We start from the raw sequence: 15,689 nt of genomic DNA on the forward strand, positions 1-15,689 counted from the left end.
CAGGTTGGTGTGTGTGTGTGTGTGTGTGTGTGTGTGTGTGTGTGTGTGTGTGTGTGTGTGTGTGTGTGTGTGTGTGCGTGTGAGGATGTGGAAAAAGTTCCTCCCAGATCTTAATTGGATGGATGAATAAAAACAATGATGTTCGCACAGTGTTTTGTAGTCATACTCTTAATTCATTACCGGATCATTTGATGGTTAATTTACGGTCAGTGGAGGAAGACGTACTCAGCACTGTTATGTGAGCAAAAGTAAAAATATCACAGTTTAGAAATACTCTGTCACAATAAAATAAATTAAATAAAATTAGCAAAATACACTTCAAGTACAAAAAACTAAAATTGCTCATTAACAGAACAGTATATTTCAGAATAAAGGTCACTACTGGATCGTAATTATTATCGTATTAATGTGTACATGCTAGTTTTAATAACATCACAGGTAGAGTTCAAGAACACATCACAGACTGATTCACAGAGGACTTGAAGGACAAAAGACAGAACATTTCTTCAATGCCTGATATGATCTGATGATAATCTTTGCACAACAGCTTTCAAGGTGCTTTACAGATCCCACTGACTACTGAAGCCAGCCCAACATCGAAGCATGATAGGTGGATTTAGATAAGGGAGAGTACTGAAAGTCTAGAACAACTGTTTGGGTTTTTCATTCATATTAGCACATTTTCAGGAAAAACTGGAAAAGTCCCACAGAATTATTTTTTATTCATTTCTGGTCAGAGTTGGAAACTGAACATTTGCTCTGAATATTTTCAGTAACAACCAAATTACCAATCTGAACATTTTCAAGACTTTCAGCTTAGCTCAGTTAGTGCTGTTCAGGAACTATAAAATTCCACTGTGGACATTAATGGGTTAAGGACATTTTGGTTAATTGTTTTCCTGACTCCAGGTTTGAAAATACTGGTAGCAGTAGGAGAAACTTTACTGCAATGTAACCACTGATGAGGAGTTCAACAAAGTACATTTACTCAAGTACTTATTGGCCATTTTCTCTACTTTACATTTCATTACTTTCATTTCAGATTCAGATATTTTTTTACTCCACCACATATATTTGATAATTATAGGTACTTTGTTACTTTGAAGACTCAGATAATTAACTCAAACAACACATATATATATTTTTTTTTCAAATATAATAAAATAAGACCTATCAGACATAACCCTGTAGCTTTTTGTCAGGTCAAAACCTGGTCACAGCGTTTAAATGCAACTACATTTTTGCAAGCAGGAAAATAATTATTGCAGTCATCAGTTATGGTTAAAACAAGGCCTACAGAGGCAGGAACCCAGTGGGGACATCTAGTGGACAAGAGTGGAATGACAGGTCTAAAATGACACGGCAAGATGCACTAAACACTAAACTAACCCTAACCCACCACACACGGCAAAATAGAAATTAACAGTGACTTATACATTGATGAATGATTGCTTTTCTGGGTCTGAACACATTTTCTAAAAGATGTAAACTTAACAGTAAATATCTGGTCCTTTTAGTCTAGCAGTATGGACATTTTTAACTGGTGAAATCAAAATAGTGTTAAGCTGATATCACATATAATGTGATGGCATATTGGCAATGACAAAGGGTGAGGGCTAGGAGCTGATCTGACTGCTGAGGTGTGGAATATTAAGGTATTATGTTAAGGCTGAGAACAGGGTCTTTTATAAAGAGTCAAAAAAGAAGAAGAACATTAAGTGCTGAGACAGCTTAGACAAACAACTTCATGAAGTTTTTAATTTCCTGTACATGCAGGGAATAACCCTGTATCAATAATAACACTCTCTCCAAACAGTATTTCAATCTATATTTTCTCAAGTTCTATCTGAACTTTCCCATATTTAACCTTTGTGTTCCAGATATGAGATATGAAATTCATGTAAATCATTTTTCTTTTCTCCTGACCGAATTAATCATAATATGTAGAAAAACACTGAAGTGGCAACTCACACACTGGTTTTGAACATTTGATGAAGGTGAGAAAGGTGTCCACAAAGCATCAATACTACACCAAAGGAGCACATACTTCATGTTTTATGTTATATGGGCTTAGCATGAAGTAAGAGATTTCTTGCTGATTCACAGAACTGTACAGTATACTATCCTCCATAATGACCTTAGCTACAAAGGTCAAACTTAATGTTAGACCTCTCATGAACACATTTCATTTCTCCAATGACACAGATATGATTGTTTTGTATTTAGAAGATGTAGTGCTGCATAAAAAGTCCCGCAGCATGTAGAAGTCATCCGTATTTAACCATGCCTCTAGGGGTGGGAGAAGTAGTGTGTCATTCCATGTCACCGACTTGTCAATATGTCATGCGATCATGTTTGTTCAGTTGCTAAAGAGGCCGCCAAGCAGAGCATAAGGATTAAGTTTATCATTTCTTTGACTTTCACAGGAAACCTCATCACTGAGTTAACAGTCATCCCTCCTCATAAGGACATGACAGGGGTACTGTGTCCACGTTCGCTAACTGTGGACCAACCTGCAGCAGCCTCTATGCACACAGTTCTTCTTGTGACCTTTGTGTTGTATGTTCCTCTTCCTGTGTGCTACTGCTGACCTCCAGCCTCCAAACGTGAAGGACTCTACATGTGCAGACATTCACATGTGCTGCAGGCCTCCCATGTGTGACCTACAGACTGACCTTGGAAGCTCCTCTAATTGAATCACCTGTAGGTACCACCACACACACACACACACACACACACACTAACACATAAATCCCAAGTGTATATTTGCTTGAAGCAAATGTTGTCAGAAAAACAGGTTTATGATGATGGTTTTGGCTTACAAAGCAAAAATGCAGGTGTGAGTGTTTTGTTTGAACATGTGTGTGGTGTATCTGTGCCTGAGGGCCTTCTCTTTGTGCATCTGAGTGAGGGACCTCCACACAGAAACTGATGAGAAGGAACTGAAGGCTGAAATGAAGGGAAACTGAGGAGAGGGGAGCAGAACGGGAGAACCTCAGGAGCCATATTTCACGTTGTTTTTCTGAACTGAGACGTCAGTCACGCTGGAGACACACGGGAACATACATGTACTGTGTGTTACACACATGTGCACAGGCCATCACCCCCCCTCAGCTGGGCAGTTTAACCCTCATGGAATGTCAGACGGATGCATCTTCTCTTTTAGACTGTTGCTCTCTTCACTCAAGTTTCTTTCTTTATTTATTCCTTCGTCCGCCCCTCCCTCTTTGTCTTTTAGCTCCTGGCTGTGCACATACCACGAGCACACACATGCACGCAACTCGTAAACTAGAGCCGCACACCCCCTTTTAGTGAGCAGTTGCAGCACACCAAAGTCCCCCTTTGGCATTTTCTGGTGATTGCTGCACACGCTTAGGCTGACTTTTTTGTGCTCTTTGACTCAGGACCGAGACGTCCCATCTGCAGATAGGTAGGAGTAAATGTCATGGTTTCATGAAATCAGTCTCATATGATGGGTTTTTGCACAGGAAGCCACTTCTGTTGCCTAAAGTACATGGTGTTCCCTGTTGTCTCTGTGCAGATGGACTCACGCTAAGGTGTGGAATGAGCTTCTTCACAGAGGAGCTCTTTCTTTGCTCCAAAAGTTCTTTCTTTTTAGCAGAACTTGATGATTTGGAGACTGTGTACTTTGATGAATAATCCAGTGCTTCATAATATATTGCCAACGTTTACAGGATTTTTTACCTGTATGTTATGGTGCCATTGGGTGATAAGTTTTGTGTGCTTCATCGCGTGTCCTCATGGCAGAGAATTTATGCATGATAGAGCATTATTTGTGTCACAGGAGGTGAGAAGAGGAGGTTTTTCCCACGGAGGGAGGTAATTGGATGACATTTAATGCTAATGTAATTTAGGCACCTCACTCTTTGTGGAATATGAATGAGCACTAATTTAGGAAATAGCAGAGCTGATGTGGGCTGCGCTTGATATAAATCACGTTGAGCAGAGCTTACAAATGTTTTAAAAACAGGCATCCGTTGTTCTGCTGCAACTATTCAGCAACATACCTGCAAAAGCAGCCTGAGGTTACCAAGCTCTCGCGTTCACTTACCCAGGACTACATATCCCACAGTTCATAGGGTTGTGTTAAATTTGAAAAGCTTCACCAGGGTGTTCAGGTCGCAAACGAGCTGTGGACATGCACGGGACAGGTGACGCGCGCCAGGAGAGCTGTTAAGACGCACGACGTGAAGTCAGTCAAGTCTTGATTTACGTGTTTTGGATTGAGAGGACATAACTTTCGGTCCCTGGTATCAGTACAGTTTTAGAGTCACAATGTAAAGGTTTGCTAAAGGTGGTACCAGGTCTCTGTGTGCAGCCAGGTAATTCTGGTAACGTGGACGCAAATGAGCAGCGGCGCGGTCAGGAGTTTTGTGCGGGTCGTTGCGTAACAGTTGTTGCGTCAGTAATGTAACAGCACTCATAAAGGGTCGGCTCAGCCTATTCCTCGTAGCCACGCAGATGCTTTCAGCTTTTATTTTCTAACAACACTGAGACAGATTAATCACATTTATGCAGAAAGAATAAAAAAAACGAGTACAAACAGTTTTTCCTCATGCAGTCATTTGAAATCATCATAATCACTGTCATCTAGTTGTGATAATGTTCTCGTTTTGGTAGAAGCTCTTTAAAAGGTGTTCAGCTTTGTGGCGTATTAATCGATTAACCAGCTTTGTAGTTGATGGTTCGTTGCATCTCTAGTCTGATTTTTTCCAGGGGATGTTTTGTGACCTTGGAAATTCTTTGAGTTTGTTCCTACAAGGACATGTGGCTCAACGTGGCCGCTGCTCCCATTTGGTGTTGAATGAATGCAGTATATACACAAAATACTATCTTCTGTAACTCCGCTGATTATATTACAGGGAAAAATCCTTTCACTTTGTTTATCTACAAACACTTTTCTGCATTACATTCCCTGACCTTTGAAGCATGGCTGCCATGTGCTTTGTGATGAAGATGCTGTAACATCTTGCACAAAGCTGCCACTAGGTGACGCAATTCAATATACAGACTGGGCTTGTCATTCAGATCACCGTTTAACTCACAGATTACATTTGTGTGAGGGCTGTGAAATACATAAACATCTTTTGGGTTTGTTCCGCTGCTGTTAACACATTTGGTATTTGGTGAGTGTAAGTTCATGTAGAGTTTCATTATCGATTAATCTGTCAGTCATTTTCTCAATCAGTTGTTAGTTGGTTGGACCATCAAATGTCAGAATGTTTAAAAAAAAAATTAAAAAATTAAAACAAAGTTGATCACATTTTCCTAAAGCCCAGTGTTCCCAGGATGTTCTGAGATGTCCTGTTTTGTCACCAACCCAAAGACATTTAGTTTACAGTCATAAAGGACTAAAGAAACCAGAAAATATTCACATTTGAAAAGCTGAAATCAGAATGTGGGAATTTAAAAAAAATCCAAATAGTTGGCGATTAATTTAAAAGGTGAGAACTAATTGATTAATTGACTAATCTTGAACAGCTGGTTAGGAACCAGTGGTTATAAAACTACCTCATGAACCTGTCATCAGTGAGGAACATCAAGACTTCCCCCTTTGTCCATGTTGTCCAATCTTCTGCTTTTGGACTTCAGTCGAGGTCACTGGCCCTTCACCTCTGCTGCTGTGCACACACGTGTGCTGCCCTCTCACATGTTTATCTCCTCCCACCTCCTCCCATGCGCCCTCCCCTTTCACCAACTCACTCTCAACCCCACTCTCTCTCTCTCTCTCTCTCTCTCTCTCTCTCTCTCTCTCTCTCTCTCTCTCTCTTTCTCGGTGGCTCTGGGATCCATTGGCGTTCGGAGGACAGGAACAGGACAGGACACGCACCCTTGACAGCACGACAGACATGTCAGACTCCGAGACCGCCGCCGCCGCCCCCGCCGAGGCCCCCGTCCCTGCTGCTTGTGCCAGCATCAAGGCTGACCTGGACAAATGGTAGGCCACTGTATGCATGTTGCAAAGAGGTGTGCATGGGAGCAAAAGTTCAGTGTGTTTCTTTTATCTCCACCATCATCATGACAATAAACTGTGTTAGCAATCAATGAAGCTCTTCTAGTCTTCGGTCCACATTCCACAAGTTCTCCACTGGCTTCAAGAGTTGCCTTCAGGCATCCACATTTGCTGAGATGTTGAATAGCTGAAGAAGCCCTGAGCGACAACATGACCATTTGAATCATTTGTGCTGTGCTTGAAAATCGTCTGCAATATTTCTCAAAATTCTGAGCTGATTTAACGTCGCAGAACTCTAACGACTGAAGGAGAAGACCGCAGCATCCTAAAATGCGCCATGCTAAAATGGAGTCTCTTCTGAGGTTAGCGCTGAAAACCACCAAGAGAGAATCAAGTCTTGCATGTTAGCATGTAACTGAATTTGACATCCTAGCTGGGTGCAGGGGGTAAAGGTCATGAAAACTTGGGGTACCCTATGTGGGGTGAGTGATTCGGGCATTAACGATTTGTGGCAGCGGGATGGGGTTTGATGCTCATCCATACGCATGGATGAAGGTTGGGAATCTGCTTGCGTCACTAGCCTCCCTCTCCCCACAATACCTTGCGTTAGCTCGTTCCGTTTGTCCCCGCTATCTGAGACGGTGACAGCAGCAGCTCAGCGATGCTTTGGCTTTTGTTTTTTGTTTATTCGCAGCAGAAACTTACATGTGCAGCTCAGATGTGTAATGATGTAACACTTTGCTGTACATCTTCTGGGCTTCTGCACATTAACTATCCACTCTTCTTCTCTGGCACAGACCATTTTGACAGACAGGGGTGTTTTTCCTTTTTTCTTTCTTTTGTGCATGGTTGCTAAGCTGGGGGTGCACCTCCACTGTGATGGATTACCATGAACAGCTAACTTGTATCTTTAACATTTCCTTGAACATTCAAATGGATATTTTAATTTTGCCTTCTTGTGTTCATATTTGTGCAAAATACACACATTTCTTTCATGGCAGCCAAGTCTCTTCCAGCCAGACTGGCGGGCCTTGATAAGCTGCCAGTGAATGTGTGAAGTCTTTAGATAAGACAGCAGGTTGAAGTGGAGGAGGGACGGAGGCAGGGCAAGGTGTGGATGGTTGGCTAATCAAAAACTGTATGTGTGCCAACTTTGTCCCTCCATTTCTGACCATGGACACTTAAAGATCTGTTTGAATTTATGTGCTCAATAGCTAGCCTGATATATAACTTTTTCTGTGTTTAGGTTTTCTGAATATAAATAGTGCAATGCCAATAACTCATTGGCGCTGCTCCCGTGTTAATGCTGTAGACGTTGGTCCTCCTTGTGTTTAGTCGCAGGGCACTCATGCTTAGCAGCATGTAGGTCCATACTGCGAACTCCAACCAAGGTCTACGCTATGCAGTGCAGGGTGTTTGAAAGCACAGTACAATGGTTTTATGGTGATAAGGTGTTTTGTCAATATCAGGTTTCAGTTGATTACTGGATGTGGACCATTGCATGCAGAACATGATCCCATGACATTGAAATTTGGAAAGTCAGGTGGCACTATAGCCTTAGTAAATGGGACCTTAAGCTGCTAGTGTTAACCTGAGGGCCACAGTGGCCCCCGCAGGGTATTGGATTCTTGACCCGTCTCACTCTGGATTTTTGTCTCATGACTTTTTGATGGCCGATATTTATTAGAGATCAACAACCGCAATGAATAATGGGCTTAGCTTAGACAGGATTATAAATGAATGACAAAGTTGCTCTGCTGGTTGACTAAATAAGCAACTGTTTGCTAAGAAATAAAGATACCATATCAACTTAAAAAGTGACGTGACCAATTTTAACACTCTGATAAATGACCAAGGTAGCCAAAACTGACATTTAACAAGATAAGTTCTAGTTATTTGAAGAGGTACTCAGTTTGTTGTGGTGCTTTAATATTGTTGGACACTCAGTGGACTGTTTAAAAAAACATCTTTCAAACCGAACAGACTTTGACATGTGAAATAAAACACATTAAGTTCACCATGTTCCCAAGAATCCTTTGGCCCATGTGACTATAGTACATCCAGCATGCTGTCATTGACATGTGCTTTGGTCACTGCCATTTATCTGTTCTGCTGGTAATATAAAATAACTATTTGATATCAAGACTGAAGAATTAGCTTATAAATGCAACCTGTTTAGAATATTTTCAGCTGGGCTCCTGCCCCTCACGCATGTGATGTCCTTCTTACTACCATGTGCCAAATGGAGGTGTTGAGGAAATCACAACACCCTGTTGGCCTCTCTGGGTCTTTCTTTTTATTCCAACCAGGCCACGTTTCAATCCAATTGTAAATTCAATATGGCTGACTATGTGTAATGAATCCCACAAGTTCCACATATTTATAGAATGAGACTGCATGTTTGACACTGACTTTATGTTCGGGGTACCACGACATGTTCCTTGCCATAGATCACATTACTGCTCCACCTGACACTTGCTTCTTTTAACAAGACAGCCTCAAGGCAACACGTTCACATACACAGGGGCGAATGGAGGCGGCCATCTTGGCTTCTGGCACTCATGTTGTGGTGATAAGCAGCTCCTTACACTCACTCTAGGTCAGATTTGAACATGTTTCTGCAGTTCTTTTTACAGACTTTTTATGTGGTTTAATAGGAGAATCCTTTTTTTTTCTTTCAATTAGCAACAGCAGTCATGACCTTGTCAAGGTCACATAGGCAAAGTCACACAGAGGTGGAGTTCGAGCAACAGATCGTGAGTATGTGTGAGGCAATAAACCATGGTACGCCTTTAAAATATTACATGCAAAGGATATACACCATTTTATCTTCACATTAGACACTTGTTTGTGTAGTTTGTAGCAGTTTTGCTTAAATTCTCCAGCAAATGCGTGCATTTGATTTATAGTTGGGACAAGCTGCATTTTTCTTTTGATATTTGATAACACTCAGTTTTCGTTCTTCACTTCTGCATCAGTTATTTTTTGTCTTTCACTAAACAAGCATTTGTTGTCTTTAATTCAAATCAGCTTGTTTTAGTCTTTTTTTTAAATGTACTGTAATACAGAGACATGCTCTATTGTTCAGAAAAGAGAAAAGAGTTTCTGGAAATTGGCTAAAATATTCTTCCATATCTATTGATAGATCCGGAGAATATATGTTGAATATTTTTTGCAGTATGTCTGTTTATGGAACCTGGTGTTCTGGGCCAGGACAATCAATGCACATACAGAAACACACACACTCACATGAGAGGTTGATCTATAATTCTCTTACTGACATACAGTATATTATGTGACTCACTGAGCTGTCAGTTCTTGTTGTATTTGTCATGAAGAGTATTGTGGAAACTCCAGTAGGCAACATGTTACCTACTGGAGTGTTGGTGGTAAGGCTGTGTACTTTGAGACTGCAGACTCTTTCACAAGAGCTGAATATAAAAGCACACAGGTCCTGCCCTCTTCCGTTGCCCTCCATTCTCTCTCTCTCTTTCTCTCTCTCTCACACACAAGAGAGAAGAGACATGTGTCTAATCCTGGGAGTCGAAAGTTAAATCCGAGGGTGAGATTATTAACGGCCTGGGAAAGCAGAAAAGAAATTTGAGGTAGATAGTATTGTGTTATTTTTTTTGTTTTTACTGTCTCTTTGCATGTTTGATATAAGCATTTCAACCCTTTTGACAAATGAACGCAATAAAGAATAATAAGGAACACAATAAAGAAAGAAAATCTTGTTTAAGTAGTCAAAACTGGTAGTTGTAGCAACACCTGAGTGCAGGTCACAAATAGAAACAGCTTTGTTTTGGAGGGGTCACAGAAAAGTTTTAGCACCACTGTTCTATAATATTTTAAAGGCCTACCATGGTTATAGCACCACTGGCCAAAGGAGCCCAGGGATGCTTGAATGAGTCTTGCGTGCTCCCCGTTTGATAACGACACCACACACTCGGCCTTAATCACATGATCTCTTGGCTAATGTTTGGCCTTTACATCTTTTATCGCTGCTGCACCTGCTCAGTGATCCATTATGCATGTTCGTCCCAGAGGACAGACTACAGCTAGCCCAGTCTAAATAATTCAGCCCCCATTTCCTGATCGTGTCCAGGATGGGAAGATGACGTCACTCTTGCACCCGGCCTGAGTGGCGATCAGTCAGACCTAGGCGTGTTGACATCACTGCCTCAGGTTGTAACTTGTGCTTGATAGCGTGAAGCTGGTTCAGACATTTCATGGTGGTTGTGTGAGTGAGTGGCCGTTTGCCTCAATGCCAGATTTTTCATCTGAATATTATAAGCTTTGTTTCATATAATGTAATGAATATAATTGAGTCTGGCCAGAAGATTCAAGCCTGAACTGGTTGCCATGACAACCCAGCTTTGCCCCATGACCCTGTAACGTGACCTCGCTCAGAGTTGGGCTTTCTCTCGGGAGGTTGCGTGATGACTGCGGTGGTGGTGATGTCATTGGCTCCTTTCCCTCCTCTGCCATGTGACCACCCTGCTCTGATGCTCTGTAAATCCCCCTGTGTGTACTTTGTACACATGTATTCATATCAGGACTGTGCGCATGTGCTGTTGAATCAGACCAAAGACAATGTGAAGCACAGGCAGTAAAGCACACGTTTCAGCAAGGGGAACCATACCTTTTTTTTTTTTGGAATTTTGAAAAGTATGAGTTTTTGGAGAGCTCACATTTGGCGTGTCTTTGTTTTCATGTGTTTGACAGTGCTGAAGAAGAGCCCTCGATATTCAGCGTTGCACAATAAAACCCCAACTGGTTTAGATGACATTTGAACTGCAGGTTCTTCGAGCAGCTCTAGCATGGGGACGTCTTGGTCAGCATGATTCTTCCATCCACCTCGATTCAGTCAGCTCATTTTGGGATTGAGATTAAGAAGCACGTGTGTGTGTGTGTGTGTGTGTGTGTGTGTGGTGGACCAGTGATACTGTTGCAGGATTATCTGACGACACACCCATGAGGTTAGGTTTTCTGGTGCACTGCTGTTGGGTCATCAGTGCAGTGCGTCCAACATTAAACACTCGTTGACTCTGTTGAAGCGCGCATGTATACACACACACACACACACTCTCACTCACTCACTCACTCTGCAACACACTACCATAAATGCATGATTGCAGTGACACAAACTCATTGGCTCCCATTTCCTCATACCCACCTCCTGGCAAAGTGAAGCTCTGAGCAATAATCTGCTGCAGCCAGCTGTGTGTTACATCACTAACAGGCACCCAGCCACAATACAAAAAGAGATAAAGTGGTAGAGAGGGCCCAGTGTAGCTACGCTGGTGTATTAACAGCTGCAGTGTGATGGTCTTGGTTTTCACAATTATTCAATTTGCAGAATAGATTTTATTTCACCCCTGTTGTGTCTGCAAAATGAAATAATGAAAACATAATGAAATAAAATTAAACTGCTTGTTGTTTAGAGAGTTGACAGTTGTCTTATTGTGGACTGTCTCCTCAGTTCAACTTCATATTTAGCATACAGACTTGAGTGCTGTCAGTTCTTGAATAACCATTTCCCCCAAAATATCAAAGTATTCCTTTTGAGGTTGTAATCTTTCAAGGGGGAACCAGTTTTAATACATTAAACTGACCTATCAGCAGTTGAATTTTAATTTGTGTAGCGCAGGTGTCAGGTTATGACAAAGGAGAAGCATGTGTGGAATCAGAAAAGATGATATCTCTTCTGATTCCTTTCACTTAACTGTCCATTCTGTGACAGTGTTACAGGAATGCAATCAGTGACGCGCCCTTAAGATTTCAGTCCTGATTTATTTGGAATATTTTTTATGCCTTTTTATGAAAAAGAATGGTGAGTCCGTGCTATGACTGCTTCACAGTGAAAACCATCCCATGTTTCACCAGTCGAGCACTTTTAATATGAAGTAGCAGCAGTAGGAAACGTTCACATGCATACGTTGTGTGTGTGTGTGTGTGTGTAGGTGTGTAGTTTGAACCTTGCACAGGACTGGCGGACTGTGCCGCTAACAATGAAAACTACTATATGTAAAATTAATTACAGTATTAATTACAGTACAGTATACGGTTATTGCTAATCCTGTAAAAATACCAAAAGAAGAACAATATCACCAGCCTTACCCTTTAAATGTGAACTATTTGATACTGAATCAGTAGCAAAACTATTATCTTAGTGACTTTAAAGTGAAAGTGAGGCAGCATGGAGGGATTTGATGTTGAGGAGATGAGGATAGCTGCCCAGCTCTTCAGTGGGTTGAACATGACAGAGGGATACTCAGGCGTCATGAAGAGATGGGAGGAGCCAAAGGATGGGTTTACATTCATGTATCATGAAACCCCTCCTCCTGTGTGCTCACCCTCTTATCTCATGTCCTGTCATCTCTGCATTATCACGCAAACCTCCCTCCATCCCTCCCTCTCTGCTGTCCTATCAAGCAGATGGGTTCATCCACATGGCTTTTCACTCCTCCCTCTGCCCCACCCCCCCCCCTTTCCCTTCCCTTTCGCTCCATCACCCTAATGCCCTGTGGCAGTGTCGACTGCTGTGTTTGCTCCTGCACTGGAGCCTGAAATAATCTGTTAGACCTCTCTCTCTCGCTCGCTCTCTCACTTTCATCCCCTTATTGTCCCATCTTTCATACAGTCTTTCTTGTTTTGTTTTCTGTCTTTGCCCGCCGGTGCATTTCAGATGTATAGGCCGTTCTCATTTGGGAAAATCTTTCTGTGTGTTGGGTCATTTTTGTTCTCAAAGTGATTGAACTTTGTCAGTGAGTTGGTGTTCCATTGAGAGAGGACACTTGGCACCCTAACAGCATTATTCACTTAGACTCATTTCACGTCAGTTTGTCTTGTCTTATCTGTCCTCTCCACTAATGGAGAGATGGGATGGTATCTATATACTATTAGTTGCATCTTATCCCATTAAGATCTGTTGGCACATGAAACAAGCATCTGTTCTGTCAACAGAATTAGTTGGACTGGGACTTAGTTGAGTCCACCACTGCTGACAAAAGCTAGACTAAAGCTCTCTGTCATTCCTACATGCCATCGGAGTGAGAAGGTGACATCGTAATGCAAAAACTATTTGTGAAAATGAAAGATGAAATGTGCTTCATCTTGTAATCTGCATATGTTTGTAATCTGAGAAGCCATGAGCTGTCGTGTGCGAGTGGGATCTGATTGCATGCAGGTAAACCGTCGGTGTGGAGAGCAAAAGAGGCCAAACGCACCGGCCAAAATGTAATCTCACAACCAGTCGGCTATTGTCGGTTTTAGCTTTTTAAAACTGGGTCTGCGTTCACATGCAGATAAATGAAGGGTCGTCTCTCAGCTCCAGCCCCATACTCATCTCAAGTTGCTAATATACGTACTTGTATTAGCAATAATAAAAAAGATTTGCTATTAGCTCCATGATGGTATTTTATACACGTGGTGATGCAAGCAGAGAGGGAGAAAAAAAACTTGCATACATGCACTCATACACAGTAAGAGAGGAAGTCTCATCCAGGATATCTACTGGCTATAGTGAAAGCCCAAAGACCTTCTCAGAGGCTAAATCGTCATCAGACTGTAGCCTGACTGTGATCTAACAGTCATTAATCTTTCTTCCAGTGTGGCAGAGAAGGGAGCCGAGGGCTGCAAAGATCTGATGGAGGCCTTTGCTGCCTGTGTGAAGAGTGCAGCTGAGGGGACGTCATGAGGAAGCGCCCTCTAACCTCAAATGTAAGGACGTTAACATCGTGTACTGCATGATACATTCAAGGCCATAGAAAGTAGTTTTTTACCAGTAGAATTTGCAGTGCTTTCTCATCATTTTTGCTTGAAAATGATGTATTAGTTGTCAATAGCAACTCATTTATTTCTGTAGATAGGGTTAGGGTTAGTTGAATTTTTGTTTTATCTTATTTTATTATCTCGCATCTCTTTCTCTCTTCCAGGTCCACTGCACTGAGTCCTCCAAGTTCCCAGCATTCCCTTCTGCACGACAGCTCTGGACTGGGTGATGACAACAACGATGATGATGATGATGATGGCGTGACAAACATTGTGTTGATTCGGGCTGAATTTTGGATCTGGCGGCAGTAATCACAGTTTCCTCCCCCCTGTGTTCCCCTCTGGTTTAGGCTTATTTGGTGTCCCTCAGTCCCCCCCTCCCCCCTTCTCCTACGGCTGGCGTACAGCACATCGACTTGTAGACAGTTCCAGAGAGCTGATGGGCTGTGATGTAAATTGTCAACTTGAGATGAATACTTATAAATGGAAATAAAAGTATCGAATACTTGGTATAAAAACAAATTGCCATCTTTTGTGTCATCGCTTTCTGAATATTGTCAGAGTTTTGAATGTCTGAATTCTTTTAATATTTAGGAGTATGGATACATTTAATTATCTAAACAATTCAGGAAATGTATAACCTCACTATAACATCATATGCTCACATTTTTACTTAACCTTTTGCACATACAAATAGCAGTCGATGCACATTGTGGTTCACTTGTAAATTCCACAGTGTGCACTGTGCTCTGGTCACACACACACACAGATACACATACCCTCACATGCAGACATCAGTACTGTCAGCTGTCTGTCTGGCTAACCTAATCCAGCCCCAGCGGGTAAACTTGAACTCCTCTTGGCGTCACACCCACACATTCCCAGATTAGCCTGCTGTCAGAGCCTGGCAGTCAGGGGTGCAGATTTAAAGTCACGATATGCATGTTAACAATACTTGAAATCCATACACATTATGAGATACAAGATACAAAATAGGTTTATTTGTCACACACACACAATCATACACGGTACAATGTGCAGTGAAATTCTTTATGTCCCTGCTACCAAAAAATAGTTAAGTGAAAAATTTAAATATTGTAAAATATACAAAAATATACAAAACTATTCATTCATTCCAAACAAAGGCAATAAAATGTGTCTGAGAAGTGTGTTTAATACAAAATGTTCATTAAAACGCCTCCACAGCAGTAAAACACCAAACCGCATTTTACAACTCGCCTCAGTTCTGTTTCCCAGTTTGTCAGTTTTTATCCCAACATTACCGATATAACGATGTAAATAAATGCCAGTGATTTCTCATTTTTGAATTGAAGCCATCTTACAGCATTTCAGGAGCAGGACCACACCTGAACCACGTCCCTTCTGAGTTTCTTATAAATACCAGCCTAACCTCCACCTCCTCTGCACAACCTCCCCCACTCCATTTTCCTTTCTTGTTTCTTTCTCTCCTTCCTTCTCTTTGCAGAGTCGTGAGGGGGGTTTCTTTTCAGCCTGTAGTCTGATCACACACCCTGCATACTGTTACTGGCTTGGTGCTACTAACCTGCACCCTTTCTCTGTTTTGTAACTACATCACGACTGTCTATATACAGCCGCACACGCAGATGGTGGACTTAAACTTTTTTTTTTTCACTCCCGGTTGAATCAGCTTCTTTTCCAATTAAAACTGCTACCGTATTCTGGCAGATGTTAATTAAATTTATTTTAGGTGGAAAATAAGATGGTACACACATCTGAATACCTACAGCCACTCTCACAGTTTAGGGTGGAGGGAGGTTGAAGATCACAGTTCACCAACAAAATAAGTATTTTTAGAGTTGGTGGGTGTCACAGTACAACCTGTTTACATGCTGTCAAACATTAAAGCCTCATATATATATATATTACTTAGCCTGACAAAAAACTCATCATTTCCTTTAAA

At 41.6% G+C, this 15,689-nt stretch overlaps 1 long non-coding RNA gene across 5 annotated transcripts; it reads left to right on the forward strand.

The window, feature by feature from the left end:
• The first annotated feature begins 3,408 nt into the window (after positions 1 to 3,408).
• Positions 3,409 to 14,265, forward strand: LOC124073817. Of its 5 annotated transcripts, none has more exons than XR_006845727.1 (4): positions 3,409 to 3,430; positions 5,832 to 5,959; positions 13,586 to 13,696; positions 13,912 to 14,265. It is a non-coding gene; the product is annotated as an uncharacterized LOC124073817 (long non-coding RNA). The 5 variants fall into 5 exon arrangements; XR_006845728.1 differs by having other exon boundaries at positions 3,416 to 3,430; positions 5,827 to 5,959; XR_006845725.1 differs by lacking the exon at positions 3,409 to 3,430 and adding an exon at positions 4,073 to 4,213.
• The last annotated feature ends 1,424 nt before the right edge of the window (positions 14,266 to 15,689 follow it).

The sequence above is a fragment of the Scatophagus argus genome, chromosome 16 (genome assembly GCF_020382885.2).
Source record: "Scatophagus argus isolate fScaArg1 chromosome 16, fScaArg1.pri, whole genome shotgun sequence".
Lineage (NCBI taxonomy): Eukaryota > Metazoa > Chordata > Actinopteri > Scatophagidae > Scatophagus > Scatophagus argus.